This window comes from Alosa alosa, chromosome 13 (assembly GCF_017589495.1).
Source record: "Alosa alosa isolate M-15738 ecotype Scorff River chromosome 13, AALO_Geno_1.1, whole genome shotgun sequence".
Lineage (NCBI taxonomy): Eukaryota > Metazoa > Chordata > Actinopteri > Clupeiformes > Clupeidae > Alosa > Alosa alosa.
In genome coordinates, this window is record NC_063201.1 from 641667 (window position 1) to 660922 (window position 19256).

The following is a 19256-nucleotide window of genomic DNA, read 5'->3' on the forward strand; positions in this document are numbered from 1 at the left end:
TTCTGCTGTTGTTTGTACTGTATAATATTGTCAAAGAAAATATACTGTCCACATTGAATAACTTTAATCATCTACAAGGATTCAATTTCACATTTAATAGCTAACTGTGGAACCTAACACTATTACAATATGTTGGAGCGCCATCTACTGGGTGACTGATAAATCCAACTGATGTTAACATTAATCTGGGTACCCAGAAGTTCGCGTCATGCTGAACGAACTTCTGGGCCAAAACCTTCACAACCGGAAAACAGCTACTTTCAGAGACGCCCACTGATCTCATCTGATCTCACTTGTTATGTTTGTCCTATACTGTTTACCGTAGGACTTGTGTAAGGCTTGATGGGAAGCCGGTTGTTTTGTTTTGTAATGCACAAGCGAAAGCAAGTAAACTCTCGTTGAGTACATATCCGTATTGAGAGTGGTTATTCCGTAGAGGTAGAAGTTATCTAAGGATATAACACTACTGAAACCAGTGCGAAATGGCTGCCGATACAAACGTAATTGAAGCATGTTTAGAGTCGATTTTTGAAGAAATTGAAGTTCGTAACATTTGCTTTAAACCTCTGCAGAAGTTATGTCTCATTTGCCTAAGCAAAGGCTAGCCAGAGATGGCTACAAAGGCAAACTAAATGCCATTGTTTTGGTTGTTAGTCTGCTGTCGGCGGTATTTTCATGAAACACCAAGTAAATGTGCATATCCGGCATTCTCACAAGGTCTGCCACCTCTCCGCAATTGGCTATTGAAAAAAGCTTTTTTCAAAATCAGAGACATTCCCCCCGCTCTGTTTTCCCCTGAATCCAGGCGTATGTCACCAGCCGATGAAACCCCAACCAGATGATCCCAGTTACACCACAGAGTCAACTTTATAAGAAAATACAATCTTTATTTTTCTTAACAGGTAAAGGAGTTCAGACCCAATCAGAGGCACAGGGACAGAGTTGCAGGTTAGGTTAGCTAGGGTCAGTAGATCAACAACCACTCGTGAACTCCAACAGGGCGAAACACAGTGTTCACCAACACAGCACACAAGGGCAATACACATGTCACAACACTGCACACAATAGAGATGCTCAGACTCTCCAAAAGCTCCGCCCTCCCGCCTCATAATTACATCCAATCTAGCTAAAAATACAAGGCAGAAACACACAATATTTAGACCCAATCTAGCTAAAAATACAAGGCAGAAACACACAATATTTAGACCCAATCTAGCTAAAAATACAAGGCAGAATGTTACGGGCAGTCGGATACCACCCTTAACATAAAGGACACTGCACCCAACAGGGGTCGCCAAACACATGTAGGAGCAAACACAAGAGCTGGGGGACGCAACACCCCCACCCCAAAATGGTGACTTGTCGCCATAACATTGAACAACAAGAACACATTTTTATTCATATATTCTCATGAATTCTGTGTACAGCCCACTGCTCGGGCCAACCCAGACAATAGAGTTCCAGCTACCAATAATCATTACTCTGTTCAAGGCATATCTAGAAATTAGAAATTAGAACTACACAGAAATTGACTGTTTGGCATCCATGAACCAATCACAGGCAAAAAAAAAAAAAAAAAAAACCACAACTTCAATACCTAGTATTGCTACAGAATTACGTTCAATTAGTAAGACCAATAAAATAAATCTCAAACCAAATAATCTATATTGTTTTTTTCTTCTTTAACCTAGATATATAGGCCCTTTCCAATGAATAAGGACACACCTAATAGTTCCTACTATAAACAAAAGTTTCTTTTTTTATTTAACCATTACGCTAAGAATTTAATACTATTAACCATCCACTCTAGACAACGCATCAGCGATAATATTGTCTCTGCCCCGGACATGCACAATTTGGAGGTTAAACGGTTGAAGCAATAGACTCAAGCGCATTAACCTACGGTTTGAATTGTACATGCGACTGAGAAGTTTGAGTGGATCATGGTCAGTATAGACCTTAACTGGATGTACTGTTGAACCTAAATACACTTCGAAGTGTTGAATAGCCAGGACTAAAGCCAAAGTCTCTTGCTCGATAGTGGAGTACTTTCGCTGGGCAGCATTACATTTCCTAGAGAAGAAACACACGGGATGGTCTATGTTGTCTGCACCCGATTGCAAAAGTACGGCACCCGCGCCTACGTTGCTGGCGTCCACAGCAAGCTGGAACGTTTTGGTAAAGTCTGGCGCGGCCAGCACGGGAGCAGTCAGCAAGAGAGCTTTAACGTTTTCAAATGCTTGATTACAGGACTCCCTCCAGACAAATTTAGCTTTAGGGCTCAATAGGTTAGTGAGGGGGCAAACCACAGTCGAAAAATTCTTACAAAAACTGTGATAGTAGCCTACCATTCCTAAGAATCGGCGTAGTGCACGCCGATCGCAAGGCACAGGGAATTCTTGAATAGCGGCCACCTTGGCCATTACTGGCAAAACATGTCCCCTGCCAACTATCCGCCCCAAGTAGGTGACTGTAGCTTTTCCAAACTCACATTTTGCTAGATTAATTGTGAGGCTTGCATTGGACAGCCTATGGAAAAGCTCTCGAAGTTGTTCTGTGTGTTCGGACCAGTGTGTACTGTATAGGACTATGTCGTCTAAATACGCCTCGCAATTTGACATTCCAGCCAAAACAATATTTACTAACCGCTGGAATGAGGCAGGCGCGTTACGCATTCCGAAAGCCATAACTTTATAATGCATAAATGCATCTGGGGTCACAAAAGCTGATATCTGTTTTGCTCTTGGTGTAAGGGGCACTTGCCAGTAACCTTTTAGAAGGTCGATTTTAGTGACAAACATGGCCGAGCCAACACGGTCCACACAGTCATCCATCCGCGGTAATGGATAACAGTCTGGCAAAGTGATGGTATTAACACGTTTGTAGTCTGTACAAAACCTGTACGTGCCGTCAGGTTTGACAACTAAAAGGCATGGGGAGCTCCAAGGGCTTGAGCTAGGCTCAGCAATATTGTTCTTTACCATGTACTCAACCTCCCGTTGCAGGATAGCTCGCTTTTCTGGATTTACCCTATATGGGTGCTGTTTAATTGGGCCGTTATCACCTACATCTATGTCATGTTCCAGGACTGTAGTTACAAGCAAACAATCTGCAGTGGCAAACTGTAGTGGCAAACAATCTGCAATGACCAACAGCATAGCGGAGTTGTTGAGTCGGCCTTCGATCACGCATCGCGACGGAGGAGTCACCGCATCATCATCCTCTACCAGTGAAGAGAGCAACACGGAGGACTCTGGACCTGGTAAGTTAAAATTACACATGTCAGTTTTAATATAATCACGCGTGTAATATGGTTTGAGCATGTTTACATGACAGATGCGAGAATGCCGTCGCTTGTCTGGGGTCAAAATTACATAATCCAGATCAGATATTTTCTTTTCAACGGTATATGGCCCTCTGAATCGTTGCCTGAAATACAGAACCGGCATCGGGTAAGAGAACTAACACTTGGTCTCGGGCTTAAAACGGCGGGCTCTTGCTTTTTATTCATACCAAGTTTTCATGCCAGATTGTGTCTTTTCTAAATTCTCTCTAGCGAGTTCCGCCGCTCTGTGTAGCAAAGCGAGCGCTATAAACTGTATTGCGCTACGAGAAGTAGGTTTGCTCAACGACTGATCTTTAATGACGCTTAAAGGCGTGCGGACGTCGTGAGCAAACACTAGCTCTGCAGCTCCATAAGCATCCATGGAATCGCATCTTCCCAGTCTATACCCACCTCCAAACAATATGCACGCAGCATCGATTTTAACGTCTGATGGTAACGTTCGAGAGCGCCTTGACTCTCCGGATGGTACGCGCTAGAAATGCGGTGCTTAATTTGGAGCGACTTTAGGACTTGGGAAAAGACACGCGAAGTAAAATTTGTTCCTTGGTCACTTTGAACAATTTTCGGTAGCCCAACAAAAGAAAATAACTTTAATAAAGCCCTGGACACGATTTTAGCCGTTATCTTCCTCAGAGGCACCGCCTCTGGGAAGCGAGTAGCAGTACACATAATAGTTAATAAATACTGATATCCACCTTTCGACCGTGGAAGCGGACCAACGCAGTCAATGATGACTTTCTCAAAAAGGCTCACCAATGGCAGGTATGGGGTACAACGACGCAGGTGGAATTGTCTGGTTTGGTTTGCCACTAACCTGGCAGACATGGCACGTTTTACAATACCGCCGCACATCACGCTTCAACCCAGGCCAGAAACAGTGGCGAAGAACGCGGTTGAATGTTTTAGTCACACCTAAATGTCCAGAAACACAATCATGCGCAACACTCAAAATAGCCCGTCTGTTTTCAGATCGTATAACCATTTGCTTCGATGTCATTCCACTCATTACTTTTCTGGAGTCTCCACCTCCGCGCCAAGTAAGCCATCTCTGATGAAGTAGGCTGGACTCTCGCTTGCACGGTCTGAAACAGATTGAACTGCGTTAAGACATGAAACAAGAGTGGGGTCTTTTTGTTGAGCATTAATACGTTTCTCTAATGACAACGAGACATCTGATTGTTTTTTCTCTCTTTTCTCATCTTTCACTATAGGCACCGGACTACTGCGGGACTGAGTAAAAGCGGGTTCACAGAGCCGCTCACACTCTTTAGGGTGAGCGACGAAACTGTCACTCAGGTCGACATCGTTGGGAGGTACTACATTCCTCAATCTTTGAGTCTGCGACCTAGTGACGACACTAGTGTGAAAAACCTCGGGGAATTTTTGTGCACACTCATCGAGGCCCTCTTGAACGAGTGGCACAGACACAACCTCGGGTGGGATATCACCACGGCTCCACACGTTTCCACTGGCCAGTTCATTGCCAAGGAGAAACGTGACACCGGGGATTGGCAAAGAGTCTTGAACGCCAACAACTACATCACCACACACCAAATCTGAATCAAGATGCACGCGATGTAAGGGGACATCGAGGAAACCCATCTCGATTCCTCGAACAAGGACACTACTGCCAATTGCAGTCTTTTCAGACAACGGCAACAAGCCACGAAGGAGGAAAGACTGCGCAGCGCCTGTATCGCGCAAAATGCGCACAGCGACAGCCTCCTCACCAGGCACAGAGACGGTCCCATTTGTTAGAAAGGGCTCGTACATGGACTGGGTTTTCTCTGATTTTAACTCTGCACGGACAGGCGACATTATCTTCGAAGAAGAACTAACGAGACCCATTGGTTTCGTGGACTGTTTTTTCTTCAAAATTAAGCACTCTGCCACAACATGCCCTGGCTTTTTACAATAAAAACAGTGTCTGTCATCTTGTTTTACCGTTACATTCTTTCTTGTGTCTACATCAGTGGGCGTAGAGGGATTAACTCTTAAGCGGTAACGTTCCCTGGCGATGTTGTGCGTTAAAACATATTCGTCGGCAAGTATAGCAGCTTCAGAAATAGACTCAGCCTTTTGCTCAGACACGTAGGTTACCACAGCGGTTGGCAGACAGTTCTTAAATTCTTCTACAAGAATAAGATCACGCAATTTCTCCTGACTATCAATCCGCTGTGATGAGCACCAGCGATCAAACAGGGCTGCTTTATCTCGACCAAACTCAACAAAAGTTTGACGCTCATCTTTTTTTAAGTTCCTAAACTTCTGTCGGTATGCTTCAGGGATCAGCTGATAGCACCTCAGAACTGCCGCTTTCACAACATCATAGTCACCACTCTGCTCCACTGTTAGCGATGAGTAAACCTCCTGCGCCTTTCCCACTAAAACGCACTGCAAGAGGAATGCCCAAGCAGTTCTCGGCCAATTTAAGTTGGTCGCGACACGCTCGAAGTGTGGAAAATATTTTTCTACATCTCTTTCCACAAAATGTGGCACAAGTCGGATGTGGTGACTGACATCAAATGAATTAGGATCAGAAGGAGCGACACCCTTCTGCTCGGCCTCGATTTCTAACTTTCTCATCGCCAGTCGGTTTTCAAGTTCCTGCTCACGGGCCTGTGTTTTCAGGCGCTCACGGTCGTACTCAATTTCCTTCTCTTTAATACTTAATTCTCTCAACCGAATCTGCAGCTGTAATGCTTCCATAGACACGGGAGATTGCTTCTCTACAGGCAGAACACCCTTACTAACCAAAGCAGCTTGTAAGACGGCCTTGATTGTGTCTTTGCTGCGCTTCTCAGCAGAAGTGATCTCGACCTCATAAGTTGCAGCCAAATTGAGCAACTGCTTTTTCGAAATTTTCAAAAATAACTCAATAGAGGGTTCTTTAACGAATGCTTCCTCTGTTGCCATTTTTAACGTAAAAAAAGACGCTGAAACAAGGCGCGCACAAAATCGAGTAGGCCTACTTAAAATCACCAAAGCAGTTTAACTGCGACGAAGCTACAAAGTAGCGAATATCTAAAGTGATCAAACAAAAAGCACAATATAGGCTACAAACGACCACGAATTTAACCAATATGCTAGTAATCAGGATACCAGCGCTCACTAAGTAGGCGATATGCCACAAGAATATATCACAAGCTATACGACTAAACTAAAGGTATTCTGATAGGCAAAACATTGTCCAAACTACTCTAACTAACTTTCACAAAACCTAAACAAAATCCTAAATGCCTACGCAATCTTCAGTGGCTTACTCAGCTCGAGGCCTCCTACGTACCCCCTCCTGAGATATCCACCAACAACTTAAATAAACTTTCCAGTCGACTAAACAAGGAACAGACAATCACAATTGCCCACCAGAATACTCACCAAAATGTCGTAGCGTTCAGAAGTTCCGCAATTAACACAAAAGAGATTCCACTATGTTACGGGCAGTCGGACACCACCCTTAACATAAAGGGGAGACGCAGATCAGCTCGTATCAAAAATAGGGGTATGTTTATTTAACAGAATGGGTATCAAAATAATAAGTAGGTTAACAATAACTAGCAACTACGATAGCGGAACGCTTTCTACTGCCGGGTGGACGGCTAGACGGAAGTCAATGAGACAGCAGGCACGGCTGTAACTCGGATGCCATTCTCTGTGTGCGCCCCTTCAGGAGCGGTCCTAGAGTCCTTTTATAGCGCAGGTAGGCCTCGCTCAGGTGTGGCTCACCTGCAATTAAGAACAGGGGAAGACACTGCACCCAACAGGGGTCGCCAAACACATGTAGGAGCAAACAAGAGCTGGGGGACGCAACACAGAAACACACAATATTTAGACCCAATCTAAAATACAAGGCAGAAACACACAATATATAAATGGAAAGAAAGGAAAAAAAGAAACAATGTCCGTTTGGCCGAGGTGCTATTTTTATAAAAATAAAGAAAACTGTCAATCAGCAAGCGTTGGGCGGCTGGATCGTTCTCACCAGGGACGCTGGGTAATGTAGGCTGTGATGGCAACCTGATCGTTCTCACCAGGGACGCTGGGTAATGTAGGCTGTGATGGCAACCTGATCGATCTCACCAGGGACGCTGGGTAATGTAGGCTGTGATGGCAACCTGATCGTTCTCACCAGGGACGCTGGGTAATGAAGGCTGTGATGGCAACCTGATCGTTCTCACCAGGGACGCTGGGTAATGTAGGCTGTGATGGCAACCTGATCGTTCTCACCAGGGACGCTGGGTAATGTAGGCTGTGATGGCAACCTGATCGTTCTCACCAGGGACGCTGGGTAATGAAGGCTGTGATGGCAGGCGAGTAGTCCGTTTGCCCGTAGTGACGTCACGACGTTCGCACGCAGGACCCTCCGACTGACTTAAAACCGCTAAGATTGGCACCTTACACTTAACGATCTAATTGACGGGAGCGCGCCGCAATTCCAGTACAACTCCAATGATTTCTGTCTGACTTTGGAAATGTAGTCGCCGACTGTGAAAACAGACCAAAATCGTACAATGTAAGGCCGCCATTACTTGCTCTAATAACAGTCTGTAATGTCCATTATTTCAAACGCAGTCCATGCTAAAAAAGTAGGTTAACATCCAAACTCATGTTCCTAATGTAATCTGAATAATCTTACTGCAAGTAATTTTAAATTGAAAAAGATTTTTTACACCAATACGATGTTTTACACATAATACTTTTTGCATTTACATGCAATGGTAATTCCTTCCATGGAATTACATTTTCTAGTTACACATGACTTATCTGATTTGTTAACCAAATGTGAGGTGTGACTGGGTACAACTGAGTAAGAGATGCAACAGTCATTGTTATTGCAGAATGGCTGGAAAAGAAAGTTTGCCAGTCAAGTTGCAGGAATAGGTAACAGCGCACAAGCCTGAAAAGACTGAGTACTTGAATTGGGAAAAAAGTTGTGCTCTGCAATTGGTCAGTCTTGACCTTGACCGATGACATGACTTTTCACATTCAAATGTTTACAGGAAGACACAGCATTGAGTCGCTTTATCATACACAATCTCACAGAAATCTCACTTTTTGTCACGCAACATCAGCCTCTTTACTTTCATGTTGAAGGCCATCCATTAAATCTCAATGTGCTGAATAGTTTTCCTTGATTGATTTGATGTACATCAAATGTTTCTGATGGAGCTCTGGGCTTTTTATAGTGTTGACACAGCGTCCAGTCTGGCTGCGGTGTCACAAAGATTGAGGGGCCATGAACACGAACTCCACAAGGAACAGTACTCACCCCGGTGTTGTTCACCCTCTACACCACAGACTTTAACTACAATTCAGATAGCTGCCACTTGCAAAAGTTCTCAGACGACACAGCCATTGTGGGATGTATTAAAGATGGGCAGGAGGGGGAGGACAGGGGACTGGTGGAGAAATTCGTCAGGTGGTGCAGGACCAACCAGCTGCAGCTGAACACCACCAAAACCAAGGAAATGGTGGTTGATTTCAGACGTACTACCCCAGCCCTGCTGCCTGTCTCAATTGAGGGGGAGACAGTGGAGACAGTCTGCACTTACAAGTACCTGGGGGTACATCTGGACAATAAACTTGACTGCTCTGCTAACTCACAAGCACTCTACAAGAAGGGTCAGAGCAGGCTTTACTTTCTGAGGAAGCTGAGATCCTTCAATGTATGCAACAGACTCCTGCAGATGTTCTACCAGTCTGTCATGGCCAGTGTGCTTTCCTATGCTGTGGCATGCTGGGGAGGCAGCATCAGGAAGAGAGATGCTGGACGCCTTGACAGGCTGGTGAGGAAAGCTGGGTCTGTTGTTGGCACAGAACTGGAGGCTCTCACTACCACTGCTGAGAAGAGGACACTGAGCAGACTTGACTCTATAATGGACAATTACAATCACCCCCTTGCACCCAGTCTTTGACAACCAGAGAAGCGCATTCAGCTACAGATTCCGTGCTATGGCTATGGAGGTCCTTTGTCCCCAGGGCCATCCAGTTGTTTAACACCACACAGAAGGACACCCAGAGAGAGATCATAGGTGACTGGACTGCATAATCAACCTTCCCACACCTGCACACTCATCTGCACTTTTTTTTCCTGCTGCTGATACGCCAACCCCACTGTGTGTGTGTGTTCACCCCGATTTCTTATGCATAGTGACACTTTGAGACACCTGGACACTTTGAACACGTTTTCCAGTTATTGACTCTTAGCTGCTCTTTGCTCAGTATCACTCACTATGGCACATGTGATGAACCACTCTTTTCTTCTCATCACAACCACAGCTGTGTGTGTGTGTGTGTGTGTGTGTGAGAGATCTGACTTTGGCTAGATGTATGTAAGCGTGTGCTGTATGGTGAATGTATGCAATGTGTGTAATGTCTTTGTGTTTTTTATTCTGTATGTATGTATGCTACTGGACACCTTAATTTCCCTCGGGATTAATAAATGATACTCTACTCTAAATGGACGTGCAACAAGGTGGGCTGTAATGCTACACTGCACACACTAGCCCATGCTTCACTAGCCCATGCTTCACTAGCGCATGCTTCACTAGCCCATGCTTCACTAGCGCATGCTTCACTAGCCCATGCTTCACTAGCGCATGCTTCACTAGCGGTGGAGGGATCTATATCTTTATCTCACACCATCTTACAGGATTCTTACTTCTCTTTTTGTCATACAGCAAAAGTGGCTCTAAAGCATTTTAGACCAACCCACTTAGCCCCACAGAAACAAAGTCTCACTCCTTGCAAACTTCAAAACTTGAGAGCCCTGGTTATGAACAAGTCAACTAAAAAACAAAATAGAGCAACAGAATGTGAAGAAATAACCATTTTGATGTAATGTTAACATCCACTATACGCATACTATCCAGCTAGCCTCAGAGGTGAGGTGCTGTATACAAGCAAGTCAAAAAAACTTGTTCATTTGGCTTTTTTTTACAGTTGTGTGCATTAGCACTTGTAAAAGGAAACTTAATGTGTCATCGTGTCACAATATCATATTTAATATGACCTCAACACATCAACACATGTTAATTTGGTCCTAATATAGCTATGACATTAAGGGCACTAATTTGTATGTCACGCAATGCGCAATGCAATGCACTCATATCTTCATATACCTGTGCTAGAAGTATTTTTTGAAGCAAAAGCATGTTCAGTAAACAGAATATCAGCCAGATCCACCCTGAACTGTGAAGTAATTCATGCCTTAATCACAGCCAGACTCGACTTCCGTAACTCTCTATGTTGGTCTCAGCCAGGCCTCCCTTTCCCACTTGCAGCTGGTTCAAAATTCAGCAACTCGACTCTTAACTGGTACCCGTAAGCGAGAACACATCTCTCCCATCTTAGCTTCCCTTCACTGGCTCCCTGTTCACCATAGGGGCAGCCGTGGCCTACTGGTTAGCGCTTCCTAGGGTTCGGAGGGTTGCAGGTTCGAATCCCAACCAGTAGGCACTAGAGGGTGACACAGGAATCAATTTTCACTCCCTTCCCATCCCGAGCACACACAAATACTCCCGTCATATCATATATAATGTTATTTTGATGTCATACTTTGTTGGCATTTGATGTCAATTCAACATTTATTTGACGTCAAGATGTTGATGTCGTTTTGATGCTATTCTGACATCATTCAATGTCAAGCTTTGATGTCAATTCGACATTTATTTGACATCAAGATGTCATGATGTTGATGTCGTTTTGATGCTATTCTGGTATCATTTAATGTCAAGCTTTGATGTCAATTCAACATTTATTCTACATCAAGATGTCATTTCCATGTCAAGCTTTGTTGGCATTTGATGTCAATTCTACATCTATTTGATGTCAAGATGTTGATGTCGTTTTGATATAATTTGATATCAAGCTTCAATGTCAAATAAACATAAATGCGACAAACATTGATGTCAAAATTACATCAGCATTTATTGACATATATTTTGATTATTTGTGCAGAATACAAGTACAAAGACAACAAAATGCAGTTTGTGTCTAACTAGAAGTGCAAAAAAGCAGAAAAGTGCTATACAAAGTATAGACAGGTGGTGCATAGACAGGACAAGACATAGTGCCGTGTAGACAGTAGTATACAGTTGCTTTATAGAAGGTGGTTTAGAGTAATATAAATGAAATATGTGCAGTGTATTAGTAGTTATCTTATAAGGGCAGAATAAATATGGCTAAATATGAACAATGTATGACAACATGTACAATGTAGTAACAAGTAATGGAATGTTTGAGAACATTGAGAGATCCAGTTGAATGGCGAGAGACAGAGAAAAGGTTTCTTTTAACAGGGTTCCTACACATTTTCTATTTCAAAATCCCATACTTTTTCCATCCTTTAATTTACAAACCTCTTGGTAGATTTTTCTGACCATTCTCGACAATGCCACTCCAAAACCAAACGTTTGTCTCAGCATCCAGGAATCGTTGAGCACCTACATTTGTGCTTTAACATTGATGGTGTGCCACTTTTTAAATCCTCCAACTTCCAAATGTGTCCCATACTCTGCAACTTTCACAACTTTGCTCCTTTCATTGTGGCCATCTACTGTGGAGTTGCTAAACCAAATTCAGTGGAAGAGTACTTAAGTGACTTTCTCCAGGAGTTGCAGCAGTTACAGCAAGATGGCATTGTTCATGGAGGCAAAGCACTTCAACTGTCTGTGAAAGCATTCATATGTGATGCTCCTGCCAGGGCATTCTTTAAGTGCATTCTTGTTACCATTCTTGTGAGTGATGCACTACCAGAGGCACCTATGACGGAAGGTTTGTTCTTGGGGCCAAAGAGCCAGGTGCGGTTCCAAGGACTGAAGACTATTTTGTTTAGGCCAGCTCTGCTGCCACTCTGCCTTCACCGCACTGCTGCCACCTGTGGACAAGGAGGAGTGAGAGTTATACAACAAAATTAGTTATTAGTTGTAGCACTAGTATAAAACCTCTAAAATCTAATACGAGAAAATGAATGTCTAAATCCCAGACCCTATCTCAATAAGGTCTGACGTTAGCCAGGCTAAGAGCGGCTATTCATGGAAGAGGCATGCGTGTTGGAAGTAGTTCTCAGCTAAAGAGACACTGAAAACATGTTTTAATCTGTATACCATTAACATTGCATAACAAGTAACAAAGTAAAACATTAATTTGTATAGTACCAAAACCAGACGTCTTTTGAGTGTAATCAGATTATGGCAATCATTTTTACAATTGTTTACAACTTAACTCTAACTCTGTCCTCACTTGAACCCATTTGCAAGGATGGACGATGCTGAGTATAGATCGTGCTGGCAGCGACAGATAACATGTAAACACGCCATAGCAGTGACGGGACGCACACACCATACAATCGGCCTGACATTTTGAGTGAATTTAAATGAACTACAGTGGGCATCGCTTTCAAATGACCACTTCATTCGCGCATTACGCGGTGTGAAGCTGCGTGAAGCTTTAGTACCACTTTCAGCCACTGTGCGTCGCTCTGCCACTGTACATCGCTCTGCCTGCCGTCCCTTACATAATTGTTGCCGAGAGTAATCCCAGCCTACGAATTCAATAACAAAATAAATCATGCATAATTAAACATTACCTCGATTTAGGCTACTTGGGTATGGCTTAAGGCTTGACTACACAAAAATCGAAATCGAAATTTGCTGTCTACATTATTGTCAGTGTTGGGGTTAACGCAACTACGCAAATCAAAACAGTGGTGTGATAATTGAGCCAATAGAGAAATAACTGTTCAGAATTAATCTGTAGCCTTGGGTAGGCTTCTGCAGAAAACAATGCTGTTGCCGATTTAATACTATCTGGCGACGTTTTTAACAGGCTACGCAATAGAGGCTTAGACAACTATGACCCACGTTTTGGTTTCGTAAATTAATTTGCCCTACTTCTTGACTGCAATGTAGTCAATTGACTGCTTGACATGTCATTTTTATTTTTCTGTACAATAAACAATTACATCTGCTTTATGCCGCAGAATTACATTCATATTTGGCTGACTGCAGACGCGCCACTTCCCTCCCCATATTCCAAGATTCAGATAGTATGAAGTGCTTTTTGTATAGGCTACTATCATAAAAAAATAGTTAAAACAAATAGCTATTTGCAATTTGACAAAACACTGGTCCTCATTTTGCGAATGTGAGGACGATATGAGCCTGTTGCATTTAGTTAGATGTCCGAGTCACGCATAATGTTTGAAAACCACTGGCTCGTAATCACAATAATTTAACACACGACAGTTGGATAACCTACTTCATCATGTCCCCATGCCTACATTTTTGTGAGTAGCATAGAGATCGTTTAAAACAATAAAGTATGGCTCTCCGTTTGGGACATCGAAAACTTATATTTTTAATAGACTACCGTCGAAGATGCTGACTTGCAAAAGCATCGGGATAACACGTTATCTCCACTATCATCAGTCATGCCCCTTGATCAAAGTGGGGAATGAAATAAAAGTTTGAGAACCACTGGCTTAACAAGTTACCTACAGTCCAGAACACAGAATCTGTTGCAATATTCTGATGATCGGCGATGATATCGGCAAATGTTTGTTTTCCAAAGTAAGAATTTCACTTCACCATGCACCTTCGACAATACCTGGCCTACCTGGTATCATTACAAACATTATTCTGTGTCCTAAAACTGGCATATTTTATGGCATTGTGTCATGTAAGTTCGTTGCAAAATCTAGAGAAATGTGTGAGGTGGTCAGCAGGGGACAATTGAGACACACATTGGATTGTGTTATTACTTGAACATTCCACACTATCCACAGCTGTGGTAGGCCTATCAGGGGCAGGAGGATTACTGTTAGCGCAGGCTTTATATAAAATTCTTCAACAGAAGGCCTCGAATGTTGTCTTGTTTGTGGAGCGCTTTGCTTCGCTTCTGTAATCTCGGCTTCATTGAAAATGAGGGCTTCCCTCAATGACCCTCCGAGAATAAATTAAGGTTGAATGAATGCCCAAAATAAAGGCCTGTGGTTTGCACAGCCTACATTAAATAACAGACTCGCCAGAATGTGCGCTATGATGCTTTTTTACGCGCAAGATGTTTTTGGTACCCTACGCATGCATGTTCTTAAATAACAATGATCATCAGTAATATTCGACCATTAATTTGGGTAAATGGGCAAGCGTGACCACCTTGATTGGCTGATGATTGTAACGCGGACATGATTCCAAACACCTCCCTTACGATGATGAGTGACAGGTCTCAGAATGCGTGCGCTACATAAGGACGGAAGATGATGAATAACTGGGGCCGTAGGCTATTCACAAAGGCTTTTATCTTACTACTAGGGGTAGGCTACTCCTAAATCGCACTTAAAGATTTTAGCTTGGAGTTTTCTCTTAAAAGTTATTCACAAAGCCTTTCAGACAACTCCTAAACTAGGAGTGAGTCTTCGTGGCTATGGATGATGGCATTACTCATGCACGAGCTTGACTGAAGTGACCACCTTGATTGGCTGACGATTGTAACGCGGGAATTCCAAACACCTCTCTTCCGATGATGAGTGATAGGTCGAGAATGCGTCGCTACACAAGTAGTCGCGAAGGGCGGAAGATGATTAATAACTGAATAAAAAGGCCTAAGCCTAAATGAATAAAGAGTAAGGCAAAACAAATAGCCTAGTAGCCTAATGAAACATCAGCCTATGGATTGATGCAGTAGCCTACCTTTGCAACATTATTAAATTAATCTGTCACCATATGCCTAGGCTACGTTTGCAAAGAGGAGAACATTTTAATTTGATTCACAATGAAACGTTACATTTCATTTACATGTTAACAATGAGTAGTTTTGGTTGTTGTTGGTGGCATTATTGCATCCCTTTTATGAATGCAAAATTGTTCCCTCACATTGGAAGCTCTTGTTAGCATAGGCTACGCATTTCAAAACATCGCAACGTAAAATGCCACAAAAAAGCTGTTTATGAATAGGTCTTAGTGAGTTAGGAGTCCTCTCGACAAGCTGTCCAATATTTAGGTGCTACTTTTAGGTCTAAAATGCTTCGTGAATTACTTTTTGTGAAAAAATGAGGAGTCCTAAAGTTAGGAGTGAAACGCCCATTATTTTTAGGAGTTGCTCCTAAATTCGCCAGTTAGGAGCTACTTTTAGTCTTAAAATTCTTTGTGAATACGGCCCTGAATAAAAAGGCCTAGCCTAAATGAATCAAGGCAAAACAGCCTAGTAGCCTAATGAAACATACGGATTGATCATCAATCTTTGTAACGTTATTAAATTATTCTGTTACTATGCCTACGTTTGCAAAAGAGAACATTTTAATTTGATTCACAATAATGTTACATTTAATTTACATGTTGACAATGATTAGCCTAGTTTTGGTTGTTGTTGGCGGCGTTATTGCATGTTAGTTATGCCTACAACGCAAAATTGCTTCCTCACAATTGGAAGCTCCTGTAGCTGCATAGGATTTCAAAACACGGCAAAATGCCGCAGGTTTGTGAAAAGGTCTGTGAGTAAGGAGTCCTTGACTTCTTTTAAGCTGTCAGAGGTGGGAAGGTGTGATTTGTTGGGGGCAGGGCCGGATTAACTGGGCACAAATGTCTGATGGCCCCCCTTCCCCCCAGCCAACGTGAATCAGGTGGTTAGTTAATAGGCCTATCGTGAAGATTTTTCCTGCCATCTAAGGCACGAGCGTATGTGAGGCCAAGCCAGTTGCAAGTTGTTTGTTTACAACTAACATTCCATTTAATTAAACTGCTTTATTAGCCTAGAAATCTAGACGCACCCTAGCGGCGGCAAATTAATTTGCTCAGCCTGTACGTCTAGTATCGAACCATAGGGATTTCTATTGGCTTAACACCGTGGATGTTCTCCAATCACAGCGCTCTATTTTGTTAGAGAGTCTTAAGGCGGGCTTAACAGGATAACGACAGTCCTGCGACTGTGAACAACAAGGAAGGTGGCTATGGCAAACAAAGAGCGGTTGTTTGAATCGGCGTTGGCGTCAACTTTGGAGGAGTTGGACTTGTGCTTTTCTTTGAAAGTTGAGCAACACAATGCACTTAAGTCATTACTTTCGAAGAAGGATGTATTTGCCGCTTTGCCGACCGGATACGGATATGGTCGTGAGCGCTGGCCTATTGCATGCCTAGGCAGTTTGAAAGACAATTCTCTGCCCGCCCCTTGGATTAAGCGAGGTGAATGGTTCGATGCCAGACTATACATCTCAATGATATAGGATGGCCCCGCCAGGCTACTGCTTTATAGGCTATGCCGAAATAGTTTTCAACATTTTGAATATTATTATATATTATATATATATAAATATATATATATATATATATATAATATATATTAGTGTCGGGTGAATTGAAATGTTCTCAAAGTAGATGGCTGAAAGCTGCTTTGGATCCCCCCCGTCAAGCAATATAACCATACAAACGCGCTTCCTGCACTCATTGTTTCAAAAGGAGTAATTCTGGCTTTGTCAGAACTGAAGAGCTGTGGACGGCACGGCACGGTATGCCCAATGAAAAGAAATTAACGCAACGCAACACAACACAGACCCCGCTTCTCTTGCGTCAGTCACTGACAGTAGGCTAACCTAGAATAAATGCATGGGGAAAAACATGAGATTAAATTATTTCCAAACCAGTCTGCTAAAGTCTGTAGTGAAGTCTGTGTAGGGTTTTCCAGGCTCCATTTCTTTTTACGAGACACCCTGCTCACTTGAGCCATCTACCGGTTGTTTGGGTTGTTGCAGCGTCTCACTGGAAAAATACAAATTAAAGTTGCGTGATACCGTGTGATCCCACGCGCGGACCGCCGTGAAGCTGGCCAAGTCGAAGCACTGCCCACTGTATACTTTGACTTCTTCCTTTCATTATCACATCTTCAAAGGGAATAGTTAACTTAATAAAGTAGGCAATGCGCTCATAATCTGAATACAACAACATATCTGGTCTCAAAGCAATCACCAGAATATACTTCCAACATCAAGCAGGAGTTCCCAAACCCTTGATTTGCCATCTTCCTGTGTTGCTTGTATTTGCCCGATCGTCACTTTTCTGTCCCTCTCGCGTATACTGAATTCTACTGTCCCTGTCATTTTCTGGGAAAGAAAATTCTTTTGTTCTCAAGCAAACATGTTGTGTCCAGATAACCACTTTACTTTTAGGGGGTGGTGCGGATCTTCTTGCACCCATAAGTCTTGCACAGCACAGTGAGATCTTCCTCGAAATCTGGGCCCTGATCCGACAGAAACCTCTCAGGGCAGCCATAACGCTGAAAAACTTCCTTCCACAGGCACCAGGCGGCTGTCTCTGCAGTCTGGTCTCTTGTAGGAACTGCGTAAGTGTGTGTGTGTGTGTGAGGCATAGCGAGAGAACAGGTCGTCAGCCACCAATACATACAGCCGTGCATCGGCGGGGCCCCCTTAGCGACAGAAAGTCGACAGCACAGTAGATAGCACATCTTAATACTGCACAAGGGTGGGCACGCACTGCGACCAGGGGAACCAATCAGGCATGTCAGGCACTCAGGCCTCCACATCCTTCTTCAGCCCTGTCCAGAAGAATCGGAGCTGGAGCGCCTTCAGCAGCCGCTTCCCCCGAGCATGCTCCAGAGCCTCATGGTAGTCACTCCACACTGCCTGACGCAGGGTCTGCAGAACCACAACAGCAGATGAATCCTCCACAGGTACGTGGTACAGCAACACTTCCAGCTTTTCCCAGCTTTTGAGCAGCCCTTGGTACAGCAACACTTCCAGCCTTTCCCAGCTTTTGAGCAGCCCTTGGTACAGCAACACTTCCAGCCTTTCCCAGCTTTTGAACAGCCCTTGGAAACCCCTGCGTCGGGCACTACGACATGACAACTGCACTGTCTGCAGCACTGGATCTAGTCCCTACCGTTCAGCCCAATCGGTCCCAGGCCCACTACAGCCGGCCTAGGCTGCCGCAAGAGAGCATTTGCATTTCAATGTTCCAGCCTAGGCTTGTGCTGTAGGTTGAAGTCAAAGGAAGCCCGTTGGCCTGCCCAACGCTGTTCCACTGCTCCTAGCTTAGCTGTTTTCATGTGCAGGAGGGGTCGATGGTCGGTGAATGCCGTAAACTTCGTGCCCCAGATAATCGTTGAACTACTAGAGTAGTTCCGACTTGAAGGCACTATCAAGGCACTATGTCGCGGTCGTTCTTTTCAGTGTCATACAGGCTCCAACTGGCAGACGACCCTTTCTTTCCCCCCCCCCTGCACCTGGGATAATTCCGCCCCCAAGCCCTGGAGCCTGACATCCGGCAGGGCATAGTCATCATAGGCAAACACTGGGGCCTTCAGTAGGGCCCCCTTCAGGCCTTCGAAGGCATCCTGGCATTCTTCAGTCCACTGAACTCTTGCCTGTGATGCCACATGGACCCCCTTCAGCAAGGCACGTAGAGCTGCTGCCTGCCTGGAGAAGCCAGGTATAAATCGCCTATAGTAGCCTATGAACCCCAGGAAGGCCCTTACCTCCTTGAATGTGGGGGGTATAGGCCAGTGTTGCACAGCCGCTGTCTTCTGAGGGTCAGTGGACACTCCGCCCTTGACGACCACGTGGCCCAGGAACTTGACAGAGCATCGAAAGAGACTACACCTTGCTGGTTGCAGCTTCCGAGCAAACATGGTCTCGGTGAGAGGAAAAATCTGGTGAAACACAATCACGTCCTCCAGGTATATGAGCAAGAAATCATTCACCTTGTCACCCAAACAACACTGCATTAACCTCTGTAAGGTGGCTGGAGTGTTACATAGCCCATTGGGCATAGGCTCAAATTGGTAAAGGCCCACTGGCCAAGTCAAGGATCAAATACCAGGCAGCCCACTTCAGACCCATCAGGGATTCCTCTATCCGGGGTAGGGGATATGCGTCCACTTCAGGGGCCTGTACTACGAAGCG